Raw genomic sequence first — 9,572 nt, 5'->3', positions numbered from 1 at the left:
ACCCCATTTATCTGCCATGCCTGTTGCCCCTCAGCACTCAGCCTTATTGTGATCTAAGGAACCAATTTTTTTTTAGGGATTATTAACCCCGGAAAAGCGATCCACCAATCGACTAACAAAACCACTAAACTACAGGATCTTTGAAGGCTAATATTCCCTCAAAAAAAATTGGGTCACTCAATCTACGACTGTTTATGGGACTGCTGTGTGCAATTGGCTGCCATATTTCGCCCACAAAATAAGCAGTCAATTTACTCTACAGTAAATCCCGTGAAGCACTTTGAGACATCGCAACAATCTGATAAGATGCTGTACCAAATGCAAAGATTATTATTATTGTTAAACCAAGTTCCCCTCTGTGCTTGTTCAGATAGATAAAACAGGTTGTGTGACACCGTTGGAAAAGAACAACAACTTGCATTTATATAGTGTCTCTAACTCAAGGAAGTGTCCCAGAGCTCTTAAAGGGGAGTTTCTATTCACTGTCAATCCCTGGATAAATTGGTTATCCCACTGATTGCAAATTGGCTGCAGTTTTTTTGTTATCTATAAATGTACAGTAACCACTGAGATATTTCAGCACTATGTGTCATTTGTTATTGCCCATCCGACATTGGTAAGCGCTTTGAGATGCTCTCTTGACGTGAAAGGTGTGGGTAAGTGGAAATTGTATTGTATTGCTGTTATTTTAAATGAGAATGAGCCTACAGAGCAGAAAGTGAAGTGAGTTCCCCATAACTAGACATTCAGGGAATAGGAACCCAACAGTAGACAAGAAACAACAAAATTATATTTGTACAGCGCTTTTCACATCAGGAGGTCGTCCCAAAGGTGCTGGAGTGTCAGTGTTTCGGATCCGGGAGGAATTAGGGAGGGTAGAGGGTAGGGGTGGAAGCAGGGTGATCAAACGCACCATTGAAAAGCAGGGTCTTGAAGGAGGCAAGGGGGCAAGGTGGAGGGACAGTGGGATGGAGTTTGAGAGGGTGGGGACAGAGTGGCAGAAGGCCCACCAATGGTGGGGTGGACGAGATGGGGGACGTGAAGCAGGCCGGAGCCCACTGAGCAGATGGAGCGGGTAGGTTGGTAGGGGGGTTAGGAGATCGCAGAGGTAGAGGGGAGCAAGGCCATGGAGGGCTTTGAAGGTGAGGACCAGGATCTTGAACTGTATCCTCTGTGTGATGGGAAGCCGGTGGTTCGGGCGAGGATGGGGGTGATAGGGTCATGATGCGGGAGAGGTCACAGGCTGCAGAGTTCTGGATGATCTGCAGCCTATGGAGGAAAGAGTTGGGCAGGCCCACAAGCAGGAAGTTTGCAGAGTCGAGCCTGGACGTTATGAATGCATGTATGAGAGTCTCAGCAGCCTGTGGTGTGAGACACTGGCAGGCGATGTTTCAAAGGTGGGGGAAGGCAGAGCGCGACATGGCACGGATGTGGTGTAGAAAAGACAGTTGAGGGTCAAACAAGATGCCAAGGTTCCGGACTGGCTCGGTGAGGCGCAATGTGCATCCTTGGATGGTGATGCTGTCAGTGCCTAAGAATGTCATACAGGGTGTTTGAATGATGGAGAATGGAGGAAGGAATGAAAAAGGAAGGAAGGAAGAAAGACGGAAGGAATGATGATATTTTTACAGCAGTTTATCATGTCAAAATACCTCAAAACTCTTCACAGTAATTAGTGTCAACTAGTGTAGTGTAGTGACTGTGTATTTGTAGGCAAATACTTCAGCCAATATGCACATATAACTGTGAGGCCCAACTTTATGTGTTCCCTCAAACACTTGAAGGAACTCCCTTCTCTTCATTCTCAGAAGTGCCATTGTTCGGATGAACCAGTAAATCATCTGCCTGTTCTGATAGAAGTTAAAGATCCCGCGGCTCTATTCAAAGAGAGAAGCGAATTTCTCCTAGTGTCCTGGCCAACAATTCCTCAAAATAAAATTGATCACTCACTCCATGCCTGTTTGTGGGGACATTGCTGTGTGCGAATTGACTGCTGTGTTCGCCTGCAAAATACACAGTCAATGCACTTTCCACTAAATCCCGTGAAGAGCTTTCAGACCTCCTCTTGATGTGAAAGGTGCTGAATTCAATGTGAGGGCTGATAGAGGAGAGGAATTTGCACAATTCTGCTTGATGTTAAATTTTAAGACGAATGATGGTCTAAGACTGGGTGAAATTTTGGCTGCAAGGCATTTGGAGCCTATATTTGGTGTTATCTGAATCCATCAATGAAATTGCAGCCATGCAATCATTCCCTGGTGTCTATTGCTCTCTATGTAAACCAGATGATCTCTTTTGGTTGGATTATTTCACTTGCAATCACTCCCAGGTATTCGTTATATTACTTACAATTATAGAAACAACAGTCCTTATGTTCACAGCACCGGAGGAGGCTGCTCACCCCATCATGTGGATGTCACTGCTACTGTTCCTTTCAATAGCCTTTTTTCTAATATTAATCAGAATCTCCATCTCTCTCAGCACGTCCCTTAATGTTATTTTTTAACTGTTCAGGGTCTTAGGCAAAATCGCTGACAAAATATATAGCCATTTTACCATTATTTATCCTCTGGGTAAAGATATTATAACAATGTAATCCTTGCATTTGATACAGCGCCTTATCATGTCGTTGATACGTTTCAAAGCGCTTCACAGGTTATACTGTGAAGTGGATTGACTGTGTATTTTGAGGGCAAAACACAGCAGCCAATCGCACGCGGCAGGGTCCCACAAACAGTCGTGGATTGAATAACGACATTTTTCTTTCTTGGAGGGATTATTACCTCTGGAAAGCAATCCGCCAATCAACTAACAACCGGGCTCCTACTTACTGCTAGGTAAACAGAGGCTTACGGACTAAGGAAAGGAAAGTTGCCCAAGGTTGCCTGGCCGTGCGAATCGAACCAGGGTCCACTCACTTGCGAGGCGAGCGCTCTAGCCACTACCCTACAGGACGGCAAGACTTCTAGCTCTCTAGAGTCGCAGCTATTTCTTGCTCTTGGCTTTTGATTGCTCCAGCACTCATTTCTTCCCCCCCCCCCCACCCCTTCTTTGTGAGTCAGAATGGCACTGCGCGTCCTCAATCATCTTAATTTTCTTCCAATTCGTGCCCTTTGAAGTTTACAGTTTCACAGCTGTCTTCTTCCTTCTCACCGTTTGGCTCCCGTCCAAAAAAAAAGACTCTTGAATAATCCTTCAGTGAACTGGCAGGAGGCCATTTTTTTTTCTGGTAAGCGATGAAAACAAGAGGTGGGTGGAAATGAGACCATTTCCATAGTAACAAGCAAAACTAAATACCATTCAGTGAAGACAACATGTCTGATTGCCACAAATGTGTCTCACAGCTATGGATGCAAACCTCCAGCCTCTCTCCCCACATCCCCTCTCCACCAAATTCATCACACACACAAATCGATTGGCGGATCACTTTTTCCAGTGGAATAATCGCTTAAAAAAAATATTAATTTGGTCACTCAATCCACGCAATTGGTTGCCATGTTTCGCCCACAAAATATTCGGTCAATTCACTTTACAGTATATACTGTGAAGCGCTTTGGACGTCTTGAAGACTTGATAAGGCGCTATATCAAAGGCAAGGATTATTATGATATTATGATTGTTATTATCACACACACAAATAACCCAATGGGAACCACCAGAACACAAAACAATGATAACAATTTAGGTTTACACAGTGCCTCAAACAAGATAGTGTCTCGGAGAGTTGGGCATTGGCGGAATTGGACGCCAAGCAAGGGAGAAGGAGGAGGATAGGGAGATGGACATGGTCAAAGAGGTAGGTCTTAAAGTGGGATTTAAAGATAAATGTAACGCATTGGTTAGAGCATGTATCTCGCAAGCGAGAGGACCCGGGTTCGATTCCCGGGCAATGCAAAATTTTATGTTTCCTTACTCCACGTGCCTCTATTTACCTGGCAGTAAGTTAGTCGATTGGTGCATCACTTTTCGGGGTTAATAATTTGTTCAAAAAATAATAAAATGTAGTCACTCAATCCACGACTGTTTGTGGGACGCTGCTGTGCGCAATTGGCTGCGCATTTCGCCCACAAACTATACAGTCAATTCCCTTCACAGCATATTCTCTGAAATCCTCTGATATGTCTCGCACAGAACCCCTGATTATCCAATGCGCTGGGACATCTTTCCGACGTGAGGGTGCTATATAAGTGCAATTTGTTGTTGTCTCAATGATGTGATAAGGGGCTATGTCAAATGCAAGGATTAATTATTATTATTATTATTAATAATCCATTCAGGCCATTGTGTCTGCACTGGTTCTTTTAAATTATTTTTCATTAATATTAAATAAACAAAGAGGGAGTGAGGCGTAAGGCTATAGATGCAGGCAGCTCCTGAGATTAGGAGCGGTAGTGGTTGAAGGCATGGCCACCGATGGTTACACAGAATGGGTCAGGTCACGCACAACAAGTGTTACAGTACAATATAATTTTACATTTCTATAGGGTCCTTCATGTCGGGAGGACATGCCACGGCGCTGGACAGTCCAGGGTTTACACCCGAGCTGGGAGTGGTGGCTGGAGGTGGGAGGAACATCGAGATGTGGCAATGCGAGGTGGAATCACTGTGTATTGGTTGGCAGTCAGTTTGTACACAGAAATGTCGGCATAAGCAACCGTGAAGTGAACGATCGATACTACCCAGGACACCGGGGAGAGCGAAACTCCCTTCTCCTTTATCATGGGGTCTTTAACGTCCACCTGAACTGAGCATAGAAGGGACCTTTGGTTTAACGTCTCATTCGAAGGACCGGCACCTTTGACAATGCAGCACTGAAACCAGCCCCCCCTCCCCCACCCCCCACCAGCACTGAAACATCAGCCCGCACACGGCAAGCCTCAATCCCAATTTGAGGGGTGGGGGGTGGGTGTCGGTGGTATCGAACCCACAATTTTTTGACTCGGAGAGGCGAGGGAGCAACCGACTGAGCCATGTTGGAATAACAGTGTAATAAGATTATTATAGCCTGCAATTACTTCGACATCCTCTGAGGCAAACAGAGAATTACATTTTCCCAATGATATTTTTCTTACTCTCCCCCCCTCCCTCCCCTCCCAGTCCCCCCCCCCTCCCATCGCCCGCCCCCGTATTATTAATTCATTCACGTCCAAATCCGTCAGCTACCGCTTGGACTTACAATTGTTATGATCGTGCGAATGCCTGAATAATTTCGGAGCAATTATTTTCAAACATCAGCTAATACCACTTTGGGCATCAATTAAAACTCCCCTCAACAAGGACCCCACGTTTTGCTGCGAGATCAAATAAACCGGTGCGAGGATATATCAATCACGTTCGGCTAATTAGAGAGCCACTTTAAAATCATTTGTTTTACTTCATTATCCTGCCACGTGGGTCTTAATGAAACTAATTGAACAATTTCAAGATCTTTGTTAAACTAATTGTGGGCTTTAAGGCCAGATATTCTAATCAAAGTGGGCAAGGTGTCAGCCCTGCCTTGGTCGAAAGTGTTCTCGCCTCTGGGAGAGAAAGGTTGTCTCTCTTCCTCCCCCCCCCGCCTTCCCCGCCCTCCCCATCCTCCCCCCCAATGTTGGGGACTTTGAACACGCAGTCCAGGCTGATGCTCCAGCGTAGGGCTGGGTATGCGCGCTGCATTGATGGAGGTGCCGTGCTTCGGATGAGACGTTAAACTGAGGTCCTTTCTGCCTGCTCAGTGTCTGTTAAAGATCCTGCAAGCTATTTGAGAAAGAGAATACACTACACACACACAGAGATATACACACCATCTACAAACACAGATACACACGCACCACACACACACACACACAGATACACACACACACTCAGAGATACACACACAGATTCACACATCACACACAGATACACACACCACACATGCAGACGCACACACACCACACACGCAGATACACACAGATGCACACACAGATATACACACACAGAGACACACACACCACACAAACAGACTCACACACACCACACATGCAGATTCACACGCACACACCATACACACAGATACACACACAACAACTTGTATTTTACAGCGCCCCTCACGCAGGGTAGAGTCCCAGAGCGTTTGATAGTGACAGAGCCGGGGGGAGAGGGGAGGTGACTGTAGGCACGATCGAAGAGGAAGGGCTTCAGGCGCGACCTGAAAACGGTCACACATACATCCACACACACATAGACACACATATTGATACAAACACTCACAACACACACACATACATACATGTAGACACACACACTCACACAGACAGACACACAAATACAAACACACACACACACACACTCAAAAGTATTACTATTATTAAAAGTGATTCAATCTTCTGTAGGACATTCACTGCTTAAAATAAAGTTAGCTGTTCAACGCCTGACTCTTGTCAGCGTCTCACAGTGAAGCTGAGGTAAGCAGCAATTCATTGTACAAGCTATCAGCAACACACATAATACAGGATCATGTTATTAATTTGCAATGTAATTATGAGTCAAACTATTCAATTAAGTTGTCTCACACAGCGAAAACTAATCAGCAAGCTAATACCATTTCATTATTGGGAGCCTCTGCCATGGCGAATTATACTGGAAGAGATAAGTTCATACAAAGGTTGGAATTGTTAGTAAACTGATTCATTATTTTTGATCGGATACAAGAGCTAATGAAGGAGAGGGGATTATATTGCCATTGTCAGTTTACTTAACATCATGTGAAATTACCGTTGACTGGAATTTCTACCTGAGAATCTCCCCGCATCGTTCCCCCACCGTACTCCACCTCGCTGAGCTGCTGGTTGGTAACAGCCTTACACATTGCAACGCAGAACCACAGAAACATAACAATAATAATCCTTGCATTTGATATAGCATCTTATCATGTTATTGAGACGTCTCAAAGCGCTTCACAGGATACCGTAGGAAGTGAATTGACTGTATATTTCGTGGGTGAAACCCAACAGCCAATTAATTGTGCACAGCAGTGTCCCACAAACAGTCGTGGATTGAGTGACCCAATTTTTTTTTGAAGGGATTGTTACATCCCAGAAAACAATCCGCCAATCGATTAACAACTGGGTTCAGAGACGTGCAGAGTAAGGAAACTTGCCTAAGATTTTGCCCCTCCCAGGAATCGAACCCGGGTCCTTTCGCTTACGAGGCGAGCGCTCTAACCACTACGCTACAGGGCATAGAAAGTTATAGCACAGAGGAAAGCCATTCAGCCCATCATGTCTGTGCTGGCTTTTTTAAAGAGGAATCTTGTCAGTCCCCTCTCAAGGATGGCAGAGAGGGAGTTGTGGAGGAGATTGACCGAGGAGGATAGGTCGTTATGGTAGGAGTTCAGGGGGCACTACCCAGATGAAGGACTCTATGGTTGCAGACGCCCCAACTAGCGGAAACATCATTTGTGTTAACCTGATCAAACCCATTTATAATATTTAAAACTTCTATTAGGTCTTCTTTAAACATCTCTTCTCAAGCGAAAACAGGCATAACCTATTCCATCTATCCTGATATTTGTTGTTGTGTTTATTACAGATGATTTTTTTCAGTCCAAACTGGGCCAAGCAGGGCGTAACCTTAGGTGAGTTTCCTTACCTTTCTTCACTCAGAGGGTAGTGAATTTATGGAGGTCACTACCCAAAAGGCTGTAGATGCTCAGTGCTTGAACATCTTCAAGGCTGAGACTGATAGATTTTTTTTAAAAATAGAGGGATTAGGGGATCTGGGGATAGGACAGGTAATTGGAGTTAGATCTGAAGATCAGCCATGATCTTATCGAATGGCGGCGCAGGCTCGAGGGGCCGAATGGCCTACTCCTGCTCCTAATTCTTATGTTCTTATGTTCTTACTCCACATGCCTCTGTTCACCTAGCAGTAAGTAGCAACCTAGATGTTAGTCGATTGGGCTATCACTTTCCAGGGGTAATAACCCCTCAAAAATAAAATGATAATAATAATAATTTGGTCACTCGATCCACTGTTTGTGGGAGACTGCTGTACATAATTTGCTGCCACATTTTGCCCTAAAATATACAGTCAATGCACTTTACAGTGTATCCTATGAAGCGCTTTGAAACGTCTCAAGGATGTGACAAGGGACTATATCAAATGCAAGGATTATTATTATTTATTGATAAACCTTTCTTATAACGAATCATCTTCACCAGTTGTTTGTGGGCGGGTGGGGGGAGCGGTGGGGGTGGTGGGAGAAGGTTAGAGGAGGGGTGTGAGCAGTCAGTGTGGTGGGGGGGGTTGGGGGTGGGAGTGGGAGAGAGGTAAATGGTTGTTAAGATACTAATACTCGTGTGTCAATTCCAAAAGTGTCTGCGAGCAAATCGTTCTGTCAGATTTTTTTTCCGAGTCTCTCCTTGGTACGAGAGGAATGTCAGACTCACAGGTCACTGCATTGTTTTAATGAATTTGTACCTTTTCTCCTTCAGTGCACAGCGACTGTGTTTGATAGGCAGTGTGAGAGGTTCACTCAGCCTCCGGAGGATGCTTTTTTGAAGGAAGCCATGAGGAGATCTGTTCCAGCGATGTGCCACAAGCTCTCAGTGTTTACATCAACACCCACTTGTCAAATTGATTACCCAGCGCATTGCCCAAAGAGTGATTCACTAATTCAGGATTCTGGCCCTAACCAGCTGACAGCTTCACTTTTCTCACCTCAAACTTTTAACCTCTTAATTGTAAGCGCTCGCCTTGCTCCGTGCCCAGTAATGGACTCTCTTGGATATGTTAATTATATCTATAATATTCATTGCATTTGATATTGCGCCTGATCGTGTGGTTGAGACGTCTCAAAGCGCTTCCCAGGATATATTGTAAAGCGGATTGTGTTCTGTATTTTGCGGGCGAAACGCGGCAGCCAATTGCGCACGGCAGTGTCCCTAAAACAGTCGTGGGTGGAGTGACTCAATCGTACTCCACTGCTGTCAAGGGCTCTGGGTCGCTATCTGGCATGAGGGAGAGCGATAGACATGCAAGTTGTTGTTGTTTGACGGCGAGCCAGGGAGAAAAGGGATGTGACAATAAACACGGTCGAAGAGGAAAGTCTTCAGATGAGGTCGGCATGCATTTTAAGGGAATTTTCAGCTGGATAGCAAATATAGGCAGAGGGGGAAGGTAAATAGCTGTTAAAATGCTGCTCCTGTGTTGTTTCCAAAAGGAGAGAGACCCAACCACACAGCCAAACACACAAAGAATAGATCGACAGACTTGTGCAGCAGATGTTAGCTTGGCTAGGTTCGTTGCACACTTAACTCTGGGTCAAAAGGTTATGAGTTCGAGACCCATATCAGGGTTTCAGACTGGCTCAGTCAGTCGCACTCTCACCTCCGAACCAGAAGGTGATAGGTTCGAGCCCCACATCGGGAGTTTGAGCTCATAGTTCACCCACCTAACCCACCCTCCCCGCCCTCCACCACTCTAAGTCCCAACCCCCAGCTTGGGTCTAAATCCTTGACTTTCAAGCACCTTGGAATGTCCTCCCGATGCAAAACGGGCTGTACAAATGTAAGATTTTTTTAAAAAGAGAGGGATTAGGGGATTAGGGG

At 45.2% G+C, this 9,572-nt stretch overlaps 1 non-coding gene across 1 annotated transcript; it reads right to left on the bottom strand.

Moving 5' to 3' along the window:
- Positions 1–7,128: 7,128 nt before the first annotated feature.
- On the bottom strand, positions 7,129–7,202 carry trnat-cgu. Its single transcript has one exon. It is a non-coding gene; the product is annotated as a tRNA-Thr (tRNA).
- Between the last annotated feature and the right edge of the window lie 2,370 nt (positions 7,203–9,572).

Source organism: Callorhinchus milii, unplaced genomic scaffold, assembly GCF_018977255.1.
Source record: "Callorhinchus milii isolate IMCB2004 unplaced genomic scaffold, IMCB_Cmil_1.0 Scaffold1, whole genome shotgun sequence".
Classification (NCBI taxonomy): domain Eukaryota; kingdom Metazoa; phylum Chordata; class Chondrichthyes; order Chimaeriformes; family Callorhinchidae; genus Callorhinchus; species Callorhinchus milii.
Note: the sequence above shows the minus strand (reverse complement) of the source record. Positions and strands in the feature narration are given on the sequence as shown.